This window comes from Sturnus vulgaris, chromosome 5 (assembly GCF_052056855.1).
Source record: "Sturnus vulgaris isolate bStuVul1 chromosome 5, bStuVul1.hap1, whole genome shotgun sequence".
Classification (NCBI taxonomy): Eukaryota; Metazoa; Chordata; class Aves; order Passeriformes; family Sturnidae; genus Sturnus; species Sturnus vulgaris.
Window position 1 is genome coordinate 40,654,706 of NC_142247.1, and position 13,614 is coordinate 40,668,319.

Sequence of the window (13,614 nt, forward strand, 5' to 3'; positions counted from 1 at the left end):
TGAGATCCATTAAATTGTTCACATGCTCCTTTTCTGTTTGAGAAAGAGTTTATCCACTCGTTGTATTGTTCCTCACAGTCAATTTTTTTTGAGTGTTTATAACACTCAACATGCTATACTTTCCTTACCAATAAACCTATAACTGGCATGGCACATGCTGTTGCTCTCTTATTAAAGAACTGCTTATTTTTCTGTATGAATGAGCTCATGATCCCAGGAGCAGCTGGATATACCTGATGCTTTTTGTCTTCATTCAAAATGGCCACAGTCTCCTGGTGTTTCTAATTTATTTCTGTCATCAGTAAAGATGAATATTACTTTTGTTCTTTGCCTGGATTGAAAAAAGGAAAATTAAGAACAAAGATCCTTACAGAGGTGTGGAAGGTGTAAGTGCAGGAGTATGCACTTCCCTGCATTGGCTGATAGCATTGCTTAAGCTCTGCTGAGAGAGGGCACCTGCCTGCAAGCTCATCAGGTAGTGCTGTGGGTTTGTGCAGCTGCACTGAGCTGCAGGTCAGGTGTAATGTAATTCAGTACTTCTCCCCAGGGAAGGAAGCAACTGGAGTAAGCCACTTGTTCCCTGCACAGCTCTCTCCTGAGCTCCTGGGGTGCCGAGAGGGAGCAGGTCACATGCTAAGCACCGTGCCTGTCATGTAAAATGACAAAGGCTGGGGGTAGACAGAGCAGCTGGAATGCAGCACTGCAGCCTCCCTGTTACTCTCTGATCTTATGGGATTAGCCAGTGTTCGTAGGATTTGCCAGTCGTTCGTGTTTTGTTCAGGTCTGGGAGAGATGCTGAGCACAGAGGAGCAATCTGGCAGAACTCAGCATTGAGGCCAAGGCTGCAGGAAAGTGGCACAAAGTGCCTGTCGTGTGCCTCTGTCAGTGTCTGATTCAGAGACATGACTCTGTGATAAGACCAAGCACCATGGCTCTCATGTATTTGAAGAGAAGGTTGAGATGCAGGTATATAATCCTTCAGGTATTCAGCAGAAGTAATAATGATGTGTTAATTATTGCATAAGCTGTAGCATCTCATCTAGAAATCTCTTTGAGGCATCCTATGAGCTAATTAAATATCCAGACATTGAAAACTAGTGCTTTTCATATATAGTTGTATTTCTGTGAAGCAGTGCAGTCTCTTCCTCATTGCAACACCTCTAAGCATGAAAGTTTAGATCTGTCTGGTTATAACTGTTACTTCAGACTTGGTACTTGCCAACAGTCTTGCAGAATTCCTTTTGGATATTTTCAAATGACCAGAAACAGGTCCAATAAGCATTTCTCTGGAAAGGCTTTCATAGGATAGTTTCTACTTATTACACATTAATTTCTATAACTATGGATCTTCCCTTTGTATTGGAGGCATTAATTTCAAATTACTGAAGTGTTTTAAAATGGTCTTGGTAAAGGCCTAAACAAAGTATAAAGGCCAATCTGTTTTCCACATAGTAGATTGTTGTTCAAGAGTTTGTGCCAGCCAGTACAGAGTGCAATCATGTCTCTCAAGAGAGATGAATTACTCGACTGCCTCAGCTTCTGCTGCTCCACATTCTTATCCTTGTACTGTTGGAGTGGTCTGCTCATCTTGTGGAGCAGATTGACAGAAATGTACATGTGACTTCTTGATAAAAGATTTTCGCCTGTGAGCTGTTTCGGATATGCACTAGTTTCCCAACAGTGCAGTCAATTTTGCTTTTGAGATTTTTGTGTTTAAAAGTAAACCAACAGGTTTTTTTTTCACTAGCACTGTGCACAGCAGTATCTTACAAAACTGCTGCAAATTTGCAGAAATTGAGTTATTGATTCATAAACTGATATTGCAACAGGCCAGGTAATTTATCTTGCCTTTTTCTGTTGAGGAAAATTTTATTTGGGATTGCAGTTTACTCAGGTGTTTGACACAGTTGGGACTGTGAAAAGATTATGTATGTCCAGCTAAGATCACCTGAATCAATTGTATTTGTGTCTTTGGCTAATTTTCCTGTGAAGTAGGCAGGACCGTGTGCCTTTGACATTTAATTTTTTTAAAGTTTGTGTTTACTATGTGCATAATTCAGTGTAGTTACTGCTGCAGTTTCTTAACATGCCTAAGTACTTTTCCACACTGCTTGAGGTTAAAAGGTGACCAGCGCGTTACTGAAAGGCACCTCCCAAGTGCTACTGCCACTAGCGACAAAGTCCTTTGATTTTGGTAAGACAGTATGGAAGCACATATGTAGCTCTTGCAAAGCACTGAGTACAATCATTATCAAACCAGCAGCAAATACTGAGTGTCAGGCATGGATATTTACGGTTTGGGGGTGTCCAGAGAAGTCTGCTAGAGTGGACCGCAAAAACCAGTAGCCTTGGAGGAAACAGTAACTGAAGTAACAGGGATGGTGTATACAAGTTCCCAAAACAACCCACAAGCGCTTCATTTACAAAAGAAAATTAAACTGTATTTTTCTTAGAAGAAGCACTGTTTGCATAAACAACATAATTTATTGTAGATTTGGAGCAGAATACTTGCAGATACTCAGAATATTTCCTTTGTTCACTCTGCACTCCCTAGGCAGAGCCAGTGGGAGGAAGATTATCCAGATATTTGTTTAGCCAACCGCTGGAATTGATGCTAGGGTCAAACACCACCTCCTTTTCTTGAAGAAGGAAGCATCTGTCAGGCACTTAGATCACGGGTGTAGTGATATCTCTTTGAATCAAGGCAAGACATATGTTGCCAGTTTTCCCAGGTAAATAAAAAGTGATTCATGTGGATGAAAACAGAATGTGCCAAATGTCCTTGCAGGACTCTGACATCTTTGATATGTGACTTTTCACTTTGCATCAAGAACAGTGTATTTTTTTAATTATAAAGAATATGCAAATAGTGCTTACTGGACCTTCTAATAATTATGCAAAGCAGTTGTTACTTGTAGATTTTAAGAGCCAAAAGCAATTACTAGATAGTTGCAGACCACAGAACCTTTCCTTGATAGACGTTAATTTGAAATGCGTAGTTTTTTTAGATATCTCAGTAAGATGCTCCATTCGTTGATACTTGTATTATTAAAAATGCTTATTCACTAAAAAGCAACTCAAGAGATCACAGATTATTGTTTGCACTACACTTTTCTAACAATAGGTTGTATGAATCCTATGCAAAACAACTGCAGATAGTATGAAATCTGTTACTGTCTGCTGGTGTTTGTGGAGTATACAGTTTCATCTTAGCTTTCTTTTGAATAACCAGTTAGATTAAAGTTCTTTAGGTCCTGCCTGAGGCAAGTTTGACAACTGTGATAAAATAATATTTAAGACCAAATGAAAAGTTTCTATTTAAGGTGTTTATTCAAGGACTAAATGCAAAATACTAGTAATGACTTCACTGACATCATGTATTGTCCTAATTATGCTAGATACAAAAGCATAAGTTGCATATTTATTCTGAGAATATTTATGTATTAGTCTCCTGTTTATCATTTCAAGGATGACTAAAACTTCACACTGGAAGTGCACTTTCAGCTGGTTTCCTGGTCCTTGTTGAGTTTGCTTGAGTGCCTTTTGGGATATAGTTCTCCATTTTAAAGATAAGATTTCATGCTTATTCTTCAAAATAATTCTAAAATTGAAAAAGAATAGCAGAAGCATAGTACTTTGTAACTGAGAGCTGGACAACAATCTGATCCAAACATAAATTATAAATGACTGAGTAGTGCAATACCTGATTTTGCAGATGAGGTATAACAAATTTCTGAGTTACATGTGCTCTGGTAATCCTGCATCATGGTAAATTAAACAGCTAACAGTTCCTTATCTCTTTTTAATGTCATCTGCATACCACATGTCTATAGACACTACATGTCTATACACACATAACTTAATTCATACACACAAACAAGACAGGTTTTAATGGAATTGTTCTATTCTGGATGGATACCTGTTCTAGTCACTCCCATGGATATGCAGTAGGATGGAATATTTGACTGCTCTCACATAATAAGCTTCAGAGAATCAAAAATCTTCTTTGAAATATTTGGTTAATACAGAGTGTATCCTGACTACTGTTTTAACCTTTGAAAGTTTCTCCAAAACTTATCAGCATCCTCCTTGAAATGCAGAGCATTGAAAATGACAGAACATCAAGATTTAAGCAATTGCTTCTGCAAATTAGATTATTACTCACTGTGATACTGCTTTACATAGAAAAAAATCTCATCTGAGTGGAAGTAATGGTGAGAAGAGTTCAGCTTTTGTGTGTGCATCACGTGTGGACAGAGAGAGACCATCTGCTGTCTACTCTATGCTGTTCTGGTGAGAAGAGTCGTGTGAGGAGCTGATGGGAAAACAGTGAGTCTGTTTTGTCAGCAGCCAGGTGGGCTGTTCTCCCAGGAGGTAAGCTATGATAATGGATCAGAAAAGCTGGGATGATACTGGTGTTAGCTGGATTGGCCGATGTTCTTGGTAGACTTGAGTGTGCTGTCACCAGAGTCTGTAAATGCAGAGCACTTCTGGAGAGGTAGTCACATTTTTCATCTGAGTAGCAGCAAAGCAAATCTACTTTGCCAAAAAAATATTGCTAGAGGTGATCTTCTCTGCAGAAACTAGAGGGGTGGTGCCCTGCAGGGGCTTCCTGTTTTTACTAGGGATAAGTTTATTTTGAAACTGGAGTTTGTTTCTAGAGCTCTGTCAAAAATAGGTATTCACAGTAAAATTGTGCAAGGTGATGTGTGTATACTGCTGAGGTATACAAACTGATCTACATGGCCCAAGTGCTTCCAATCTCTATTTTTCTAATGAGATTTTTTTGTTTCGTTCTCCTCTTTCCATTTTACCCCATTTTTCTTAGCTCAGTTTTCTCTTTCTGTCACCGTTTCAATCCTCGTGGAGTAATTGCTTCCAATGAAATCCAGTCCTCAATTATCTGACACTAGAAAAAACAATTTTAGGCCAATAAACTTTCATCAGCTATTACTCTCTTCACTTAAGCTTGCCTGAAGAAGGCAAAAAAGACTGAAAGTATGGGCTATTTAACCACATATATCCCTTACAGATCTTACAGATTCCTACCAGCCTGTTCATAACCATAGCAAAAAATTACCTAATGCAGTAATCTTAGAAGCAGTGAGTAATTTTCTTCCATAAAAAAATCACAGGTGTGGAACACTGAGGGTGACAAACTCACCAACTACCATCTCTCTACCAGGTCTGCACAGGGAAAAGCGAAAATGGCCAGCACATTGCTTTATGGCCACAGACTTGAGATCGTGTCTTGAAAATGTTCTTCTTCTGTTTCACAACAGAGTTTGAAGATGAAAATATTCTTCTAAATTAAAATGTTCTTCTATAGCCACAACATGCATTGGAGTTAAGAAAGGATTTAAATTACACAGTAATAGAAACCAAAAACTGTTATATTTCATTTCATGGTGTTTAAGGAAAGTCGGCCTTATTTCTATTTCATTTACATTTTCAAGTTCAAACTCAGGTGAAAGCTGTGGCTTATGATTGAAGTCTCCCTCTTCCTTAGGCTGTTGAGCTCTGCTCACTGTTGTGACTGCATGCATTTCTTAGCTACATTCCAGGTGTGTGTGTGGGGGGGGGGGGGGGCGGGGTTTGTGCCTGCAACATTACTTTACAAAATTCCCATTACTGGTTTTTGCAGTGGAATTCAGTTGAGCAATACTGAACCAACTGGTCACAATCTTGTGTGGAGAAGTCCTGGAAGAGTGATATTTATGGTATTGATATTTCAGGCCTGTTGTTTAGGAAGCTCAAGTATTAAATTAGGTGCTTCAGTAGACCACATGCGAGTTATTAGAGTACATTCCTGACCTGCATTAACTTGCTGTCAGTTACTTGCCTCCTGATAACCAATTCTTAGAGAAATTGTCTTGAAGATCGTATTTAAATTGGGAGATGCAACCTGTCTGTTTCTGATCTCTCTTCCCCTCGTTTTATAGAAAATGAAAAGTAATACTTTTCAAAGTGAGTGATGTTTGTGCAGGCTGGGAATATGTCTGCGTGAATCTGGTGTTGGTTCTGCTAGCAACATCTTTATCATAATACCTGTTTTGACAGGAGGCTTTCATTTAGCTTTGTATAGTCATTTCATAAAGAGGCATTTTCATGTAATAGCCAAACTGCATCAGGGAAATTGTGACAGGGGCAATCAGACTGTGGATGTTTTTACAGGTGAAAACAGGCAGCTGGTTTCCAGCAACACTGCTCAGCCTCACAGAGTAGGGCTGGAAAGGAGAACCTGGGAATTCCTCATGAGAAGTGCAGAAACTGGAAGGTGTCAGAGGGTTTTTCAGATGCTTTCCCTGAATGGAAACCACCTGAAGCAAACAAGGAACATTACCTGTCCAAAGTACCTGGGCTAGTTGTTTCTCAGGGGTGTAACTAAGAAGAGAATGAACAGTCATGTAGGCTGTAGGAAGGAAGGAAAAGCTTAAGCAACTCTGGGTCTTAATCCTGTTTGACCTTTGCTTTCAGCACAGAGTAAAACTAAAGCTTCTTTATATTCATCATAAAATTCAAGCAAGAAGTAGATGCTGTGAAGAATCATGAGTGAGTAGCTAACAGAATAGCTTTTGGGGCTGGCTTGGGAACCACTCCAGTTCCTTGCTCTGCCTGGTTTAGGCACAGCCCTGGGGCTGTGTTCAGATGCACCTGTGGTACCAACCACTGTCAGTGTGTACTCCAGCTGCTCAGCCTTGGAGGTGTGCAAGGATCAGAGTATCTCATCACCCATTTAGGTTGGCTTCTATTTTAATGAGAATCTACAGCTGAAAAAGAAAGTAATTAATATAATTCAAATACTTTTGGGGACTTATTTCACACAAGGACACATCATATATATAAATTATGGTGTGCAGGGTACATATAAAATTCAAAATAAACATTTTAGGATATACTTTTAATATCTATTTAACTACACTATTACAGTCTTATGTTACATAACTTAATAAATTTAATAAGCTGATGAAATTTTCGTAGCGCATGTGTTGTCAGCACTGCTAATGTAATGGAACTTTAATGTGGTATAACATTTTTCTGTTTCCTAAGGAAACAAGAATTGTGCTTTCTGTCAGTCCTCTGTAACAAGTTTTGAACTGCTGTACTAGCTCCCGCTAATAGTAGGGAGGTTTTCTGCGAGCCTTGAAGACAATTAACTTCTTAAGAGTTTCATGGTGTCTGTGGCTCAGTAAAGAGGAAAAACCCAAATCAGTGCCCTCTTGAGTGGAAAGCTGTTACATATTTTCCTTGGTAGCAATCAACATGTACATACCTCTGGGCTAAGCACAGCAGGAGGTGTCTCCAGCCCAAAAGTGAAAGCAGGAAGTTCATGTCCTGGGAGAGAAGCTGAAATTATTTTGTTTAAGAAGCATGAGAGGAGTAAGTCTTCAGTCTGTAGGAAGTCTTGTTTCATTACATCTGTTGACCACAGAACAAATGATTGCATTTTTTTTTATTTCACCATTCGTGTTTCAGTTTTTAAGTAATGTAATTATGAATTCACTAACCATGCAGTTTTAGACATAAGGTGCCTCAGAGATGAGAATGAGTGGAAAATTGAGTGTCTGTATATTTATGCTTAATGCAACTAGAGCTATTTTGCTTCATATTTTATCTTTAGAATTATTAGCTGTGAACCATTTTTTGTTTTGTTCTCTGATAGTCTGAGATACAGCTCAGCTGTCTGATGCCCAGCTTCAGAAATACTTCTGTCTGGTCTTTCAACAGATTAACTTTAGTCCTCATTAAATGTCACTCCAGAAAACCATTTTAAAAAAATAGACTTCTGTATGGAGTCACAGTGAATTTAAATACTTCATCATCGGTGTTATTTTGAGAGCTAGTAATTTATGTTCTTATTTTGGCTAGTATCAATATATTTACAGGATTCGAGTCCTATGAATAATTTCTAAAAACAAAGCATAACATTCAGAAGTTTTCTTTTTATGAAAGCTGGAATAGCCTTTAGCATCAAGCCAGAGTGAAGAAAAGGAAGTCAAGTAATGCACCTTATCCAGGCTGAGTGAAGAAAAAAGCCTTTATGAGTGCTGTAAAGTTTGTTAAATTTGACAATCTGACTGACAGTCAGAGATGTAGATTCCCAGTGTGGAGAGACATAACTACCACTGACTTGCCCTTGTCCTCCTCTAGTCACCAGTGTGCCAGAGAGCTCATCAGAGTGCCTGTGGTTAGATAAGGGACACAGAAAATCTGTTATTGCACCTAGAGGAGATCATAAAATAGGAATAGTTTGAATGAAATGTGAAGGAGTACTGCAAAGAAGAGGACCTAGGATCAAAATCAAAGGTAAATGACCTGTCAGCATAAAGGCATAAAAACATCTGGAACAGGTTAGACAATACCTTCAAAAATATGAATAGATAGACATTTTAGAGAAATGTTTTGATGCACAGGTGAACTATTTTGCCAAGTAATTTTTTAGGACAATTCATTTTGCAGATTAAATACTTCCAGTGAAGTTATAATTGGAGAACTACAATTAGATCAACAGAAGTTGACCATCTGTATATAAAGTTCCACCTAATTTTTCAAATAATATTAATAAAGAAGTGACATAGTAATCCAATTATTTTAAAATATTTAAAAATTAATAAAAGGAAACATATTGCAAAAATATTTATTGACATTATCAGCACAGTTTATTATATCCAAGGAGGTTAACAAAATTCCAAAGGAGAGCCAAGTATTATTGACAGCCCTGATAGAGGGTAAGAGAAATGCATTTCTTTGTGTTTAAGAGCATAAGGTTAGAAAAGGTTTAGGACAAAAGTGTTCCCTGAGGAATCCAAAAACTTTTCTCTTTAGGTTCCTAGTTGCTGTTCTTAGGATGTTCGAGTAGATTAAGCTAAGCTTTGGATACCTGCAGCATTTGTGCCATCTGTGATATAATCCAAAATCCTGATCTTGGAACACATGCACACTCCAACAGTCCTCACCTGAGGATCTCCTTAAATTAAACGTGGCTTCTTTTCAGCTGTGATGTGTTAGGAAAGTGATGCACCTTGAGAGAAGAGGGGGACAAGAAAAGACAGTAAGGAGGAGTTATCATTCAGGTATCATCTCAAATTAGGACATAACTGAAGCATGGAGCATGAGCATATAGTTTGTTTTGTATGAGCCAGCCTATACAATGCCATGGCATGTTCAAGATGTTTAATATGTTTGTGCCACATGTGGGAAAGACTGTTAGGTGAACTCGTAGCACAACAACCACATCAGGTACTGGGTTCTCCTGGCAGACTGGGGCTGCTACTTCCAGAGCTGGCTGAGTACATGGCTTACAGATAAGCTTCATAGCCTAGACTGTCACCCTGATTTTCTTCATAAAGCATTTGCGTCAAGACTGGGAGCTGTATAGAAGTGCATATAATTAGTGAAATGTTCTTCAGTGGTGGCGTGGGGATTTTTTGCTTCTATTCCATTTGGTTTCTGAAACCTCTAGGATTAACCTTCAGCCTGAATGAGTCAGACAATCCACTTACGTTCCACTAGCAGTGCACTATATTTTCAGCATATAATAATATATGCTTTATTATAATTGGTTTTAGTACAGTTAATATAAATGTAATCGTATTTTCTGCTACTGAGCTATATTTAATAGAGTTGAAACAACATGTAAACCTTAAAATGGCCTTTACATCTTCTCCTAGTTTCCTGCCTCCTCAATATGATGTCCTTTTGTTCTGGTTGTTTTTTATGCTCTAGACAGACAGAGGGAGGTGGTATGATTTGAAATTAAAGGTTCTAAGTATGTAATGTTTGAAACCCATCAATATTACTTTAGGAACATCAATAATCTAAGTGTAAAGGTGGGTATGAGGGCTAATTGAGATGTGTGTTACATAAATGCGAAGTAGAGAGATGGGAAATGGGTGTTTCCAAATGCTGTGTGCATTGGAATAGAACCTAGTGCTCACTCGCTACTCAGGGAGAAGAGAGGTAGGAACCTGCCCTTAAAATCTGGTAGGTTGCATTATAAAAGTGTCTGGAACATGGAAAAAACATTTGAAATGTGATTTTATGTGAAACTTCTCATTGTGTTTCATTCCTAATTATGCTGAATTAATTTAGAAGGCGTAATCTCTGTCTAGGATAGGACAAGAGCCAAGATGCGTAGGCAGAGATTTTATTATCAGATACTGATGATGAATTCACTGGACTCTATATGTAATATTAAATGTTTAAATATATAACCAGAGAATATAATTGGTCTGAAATAAGAGCAAAAGAAAAAAGTAAAAGGAGAGCATGATCAAACGTTGTAGAATAAAAAAGCAGCAAGTTGTTCATGTTGTTCTCAAAAACTGCTGACAACTTATTTGGGTTCTTCAGAATTAATTCTGCTGCAGCTAAATGCAGATTAAATTCTATTACAGAAATTCAAAGACCCTCATCCTTGACCAATACTGTTTTCCTGGTTGGTGGGAAAAAAAAAGGAAGGTCTGTGCTTCCAAAAAGCCTTGTCTAAATTTAAAGTTGAACACTATGACTGGTGATGTTTTGTAAATTTTTCGTGTACTGAAGAAAGTCTTTGGTCAAAGGAGAGTATATTTCCATAGGGGACTCTGAAGAGGTACACTGCTTCTTTTAAGCAGATGGGTAGGTAGCTTTTTATTGTCATGCTGGGACAAGCTCACAGCCTAGAGGCAGGCACTCTGCATCAGGTAAGATGAAAGGGGTTGGATCCCTTCATAGAATCACAAAATGGTTTATGAGAGGACTTTAAAGATCATCTATTTCCAACTCCCCTTCCTTCAGCGGGGGCACCTTCCACTAGAGCAAGTTACTCAGAGCCTCATACAATCTGACATTGAACATTTCTAGGGATGGGAAGTGTTTTCTCTGCCCAGTTTCTCTGGGCAACCCATGCCAGTATTTCACATCCTCACAGTAATTTCTTCCTAGTATCCAGTCTAAACCTACACTCCTTCAGTTTAAGACTATTCTCCCGTGTTCTGTCACTACATGCTCTCGTGAAAAGTCCCTTTCTTGCTTTATTGTAAGTACCTTTAGATACTGGAAGGTACTATAAGGTCTCCCTAGTCTCTTGTCTTATCCAGGCTTAACAGCCCCAATACTCACTCACCTGTCTTCATAGGAGTGTGCTCCAGCTCTGTGATCAGCTTTGTGGCTCTCCTCTGGACTCATTCTGACAGGTCTGTGTCCTTCTTGTATTGGGGACCCCAGAGCTGGACACAGTGCTCCAGGTGGGGCCTTAGAGCAGACTAGAGGAGCAGAATCACCTCACGTGGCTGCTTATCATGCCTTTTTCTTGATGCAGCCCAAGATATGTTTCACTTTCTGCACTCCAGGTGCACATTGCTGGGTTATATCGAGCTTTTTGTCCAAAAACATTCTTAAGTCTTCCTCCCAGGGCTATTCTTGATCTGTTCTCCACAAGGATTGCAGAGGATTGGCAGTTTGTCCATAACTACTGTGATCAGCTCCTACTCAGTCTGAAGGCAAATGTCACCAATATGTTAAATAAAATGTGTTCCTGTGTTTCTTCCTTTTCTCCCATTAATTGCAACAGAACACACAGTTACCTATCCCAAGTCTTTAGTTCCTGAAGGAGCTTTTGAAATTGCTTATTGGAGAATGTGAGTAAAGAAAAAGAAAACACATTTCAAAATCAGATGTGGAAGATCTGATTCAGGGTTTGGCTTCAGGTCAGATGCTTAAATCTTGGGCTTAAGTAGCAGATATGGATCTTGTGATCATTTGGCTCTTTGCTGGATGTTTATTTTAAAAGTCCTTGGATTCATAATGGATCTTTTTATTCTAAATTAGTTCCTATAAAAGTTCTTCATTTTACTTGGTAGTCTCCTAGCAGAAAGCAGCTCCTTGGAGAATGTATGATAATGGTATAATATTGAGGCAAAGTTCTGGCAGGATTTCATGGACTACGTTTATAGCATTTCTACTTGATTTTCCCATTACAGGCTTAACAAAGCCAAGATTATCTTAAGCATGTCAGTCCTGTTCAAATCCAGTTGGTTATTTTTATGATGAAAATTAACATTTTAAAGTGCTTTGCTGGATTGGGGCCCAGATGATTGTTACATCTTCCAAATTAAAGCTTCCATGATCATCATAATAAGGGAATTATAGCAATAATTATTAATGAATAGTATTACTGTGTAAATCCCCCTGTGAATCTTACTGCATATAGGAATTAGATTATTGGTTCCAATATTTTGTAACTATGCCTTAGCAATCTCAATGCAATTTATTTACTTTCTTGCCTACTGATAATTATTACTATTTCTGGTAAAAATAAATCCTTTGTGACTTGAAGGTGGACTGTTTGGATCACATGGGAGTAGATAATAAATCTTCAAAATTTTCTCTGTTGAGGAAAGCAAGAAAGTCTGAGCAGTCTGAGTTGACCTTTAAAAGGTAAAAATCTTTATTTTCAAATCTAGGAAGAAAAGCAGCAGAGACTGAGAAGTTAGGAACCTTCAGATGTGTCTTGGATCTAGATCTCTTTGTCACTGAAAAGGGGAATTTGGGAATAAAAATGACTCTACATAGTCACAAATCCAAGACTGGGTCATTTTGACAAGCTGTTCCTAATTTTCAGTGAGCATACAGCTCACTGAGGTGAACACTGAAGAGAAGTGGTAGCACTAACACACTTGATCTTCCCTAGTGGTTTATGCATCATTGATTCTTGACTCTCCATTGTGATAAACATGCAGGAAAGAGTCTTTACTGCAAGCGTCCATTGCTGTCAGTGGCAATTTTGAATGATGAAGCAGTTATAGGCAGGTCTCATTTTACTGGCATGGAACAATATTTATCAGTCTTTTTTAACTTTTATTTTGATAAGCCTAGGATAATTGCAAGGAAACTTCTGGATGTCAGCAACCAGGAGACCTCATATATTTTCCTCATCCAGTTGGATGATGGGGAGCTGATTCTTTCTCCTGGCCACAGATTCTGATAAAGTCCAAAGCCTGGGTGCCAAAGTTATGAGCACAAGTCCTACACCTCAGCTTCCCATGCCAACAGTGCTCCCCGTCTGGAGATGATTGGTGTCCAAGAGAAGCTTAATGCTGTGGTAGAAAGAAAGCTGGAAAGGACATAGAGAATGTGACTGGCTGGAGTCACATGTGAAGTAAATGTCATATGTTGTAGTGCCGCACATAGACAGAAGTGGACAAGAAATTGAGAACCACAAAAGCTGGAGATGCAACTAGGTTTTAGCTGGGTTTCTGTTTGTTTGGTCTATGTTGTGTTATTTTGCTGGTTTAGGTTTTTTTTCCTTTAAGAATGGTCTGAGTCTGAATCTTTAAAGGAAAACCCAGAAAAGTGACCTGGTTGGGTAAGAAGGGGAAAGGCTATCACAGGGCAATGCTACAACTACCTGTATTGCCCTATGTCTAGACGTGTTTCTGAGTAATTATTTTATAATGAACTGTATGTACTTTCCAGACACGTTGCAGAACTACAGGGAGAGTAGTATGAGACACATTTTCTCCAGTTTATCTCTGATGGGTTTGTTCTCTGGTCTTAATGCTGTGACAAATAAAGTCTTGTTTGTGCCATCTTTCTGACAAGTTGCACACCTCCAAGCATTTGATAGTGATT

At 38.6% G+C, this 13,614-nt stretch overlaps 1 protein-coding gene across 1 annotated transcript in view; it reads left to right on the forward strand.

The window, feature by feature from the left end:
- The window catches only part of CNTN1 (contactin 1), a 216,047-nt gene that overhangs the window by 59,025 nt on the left and 143,408 nt on the right, over positions 1-13,614 (forward strand). The window lies entirely within an intron of this gene.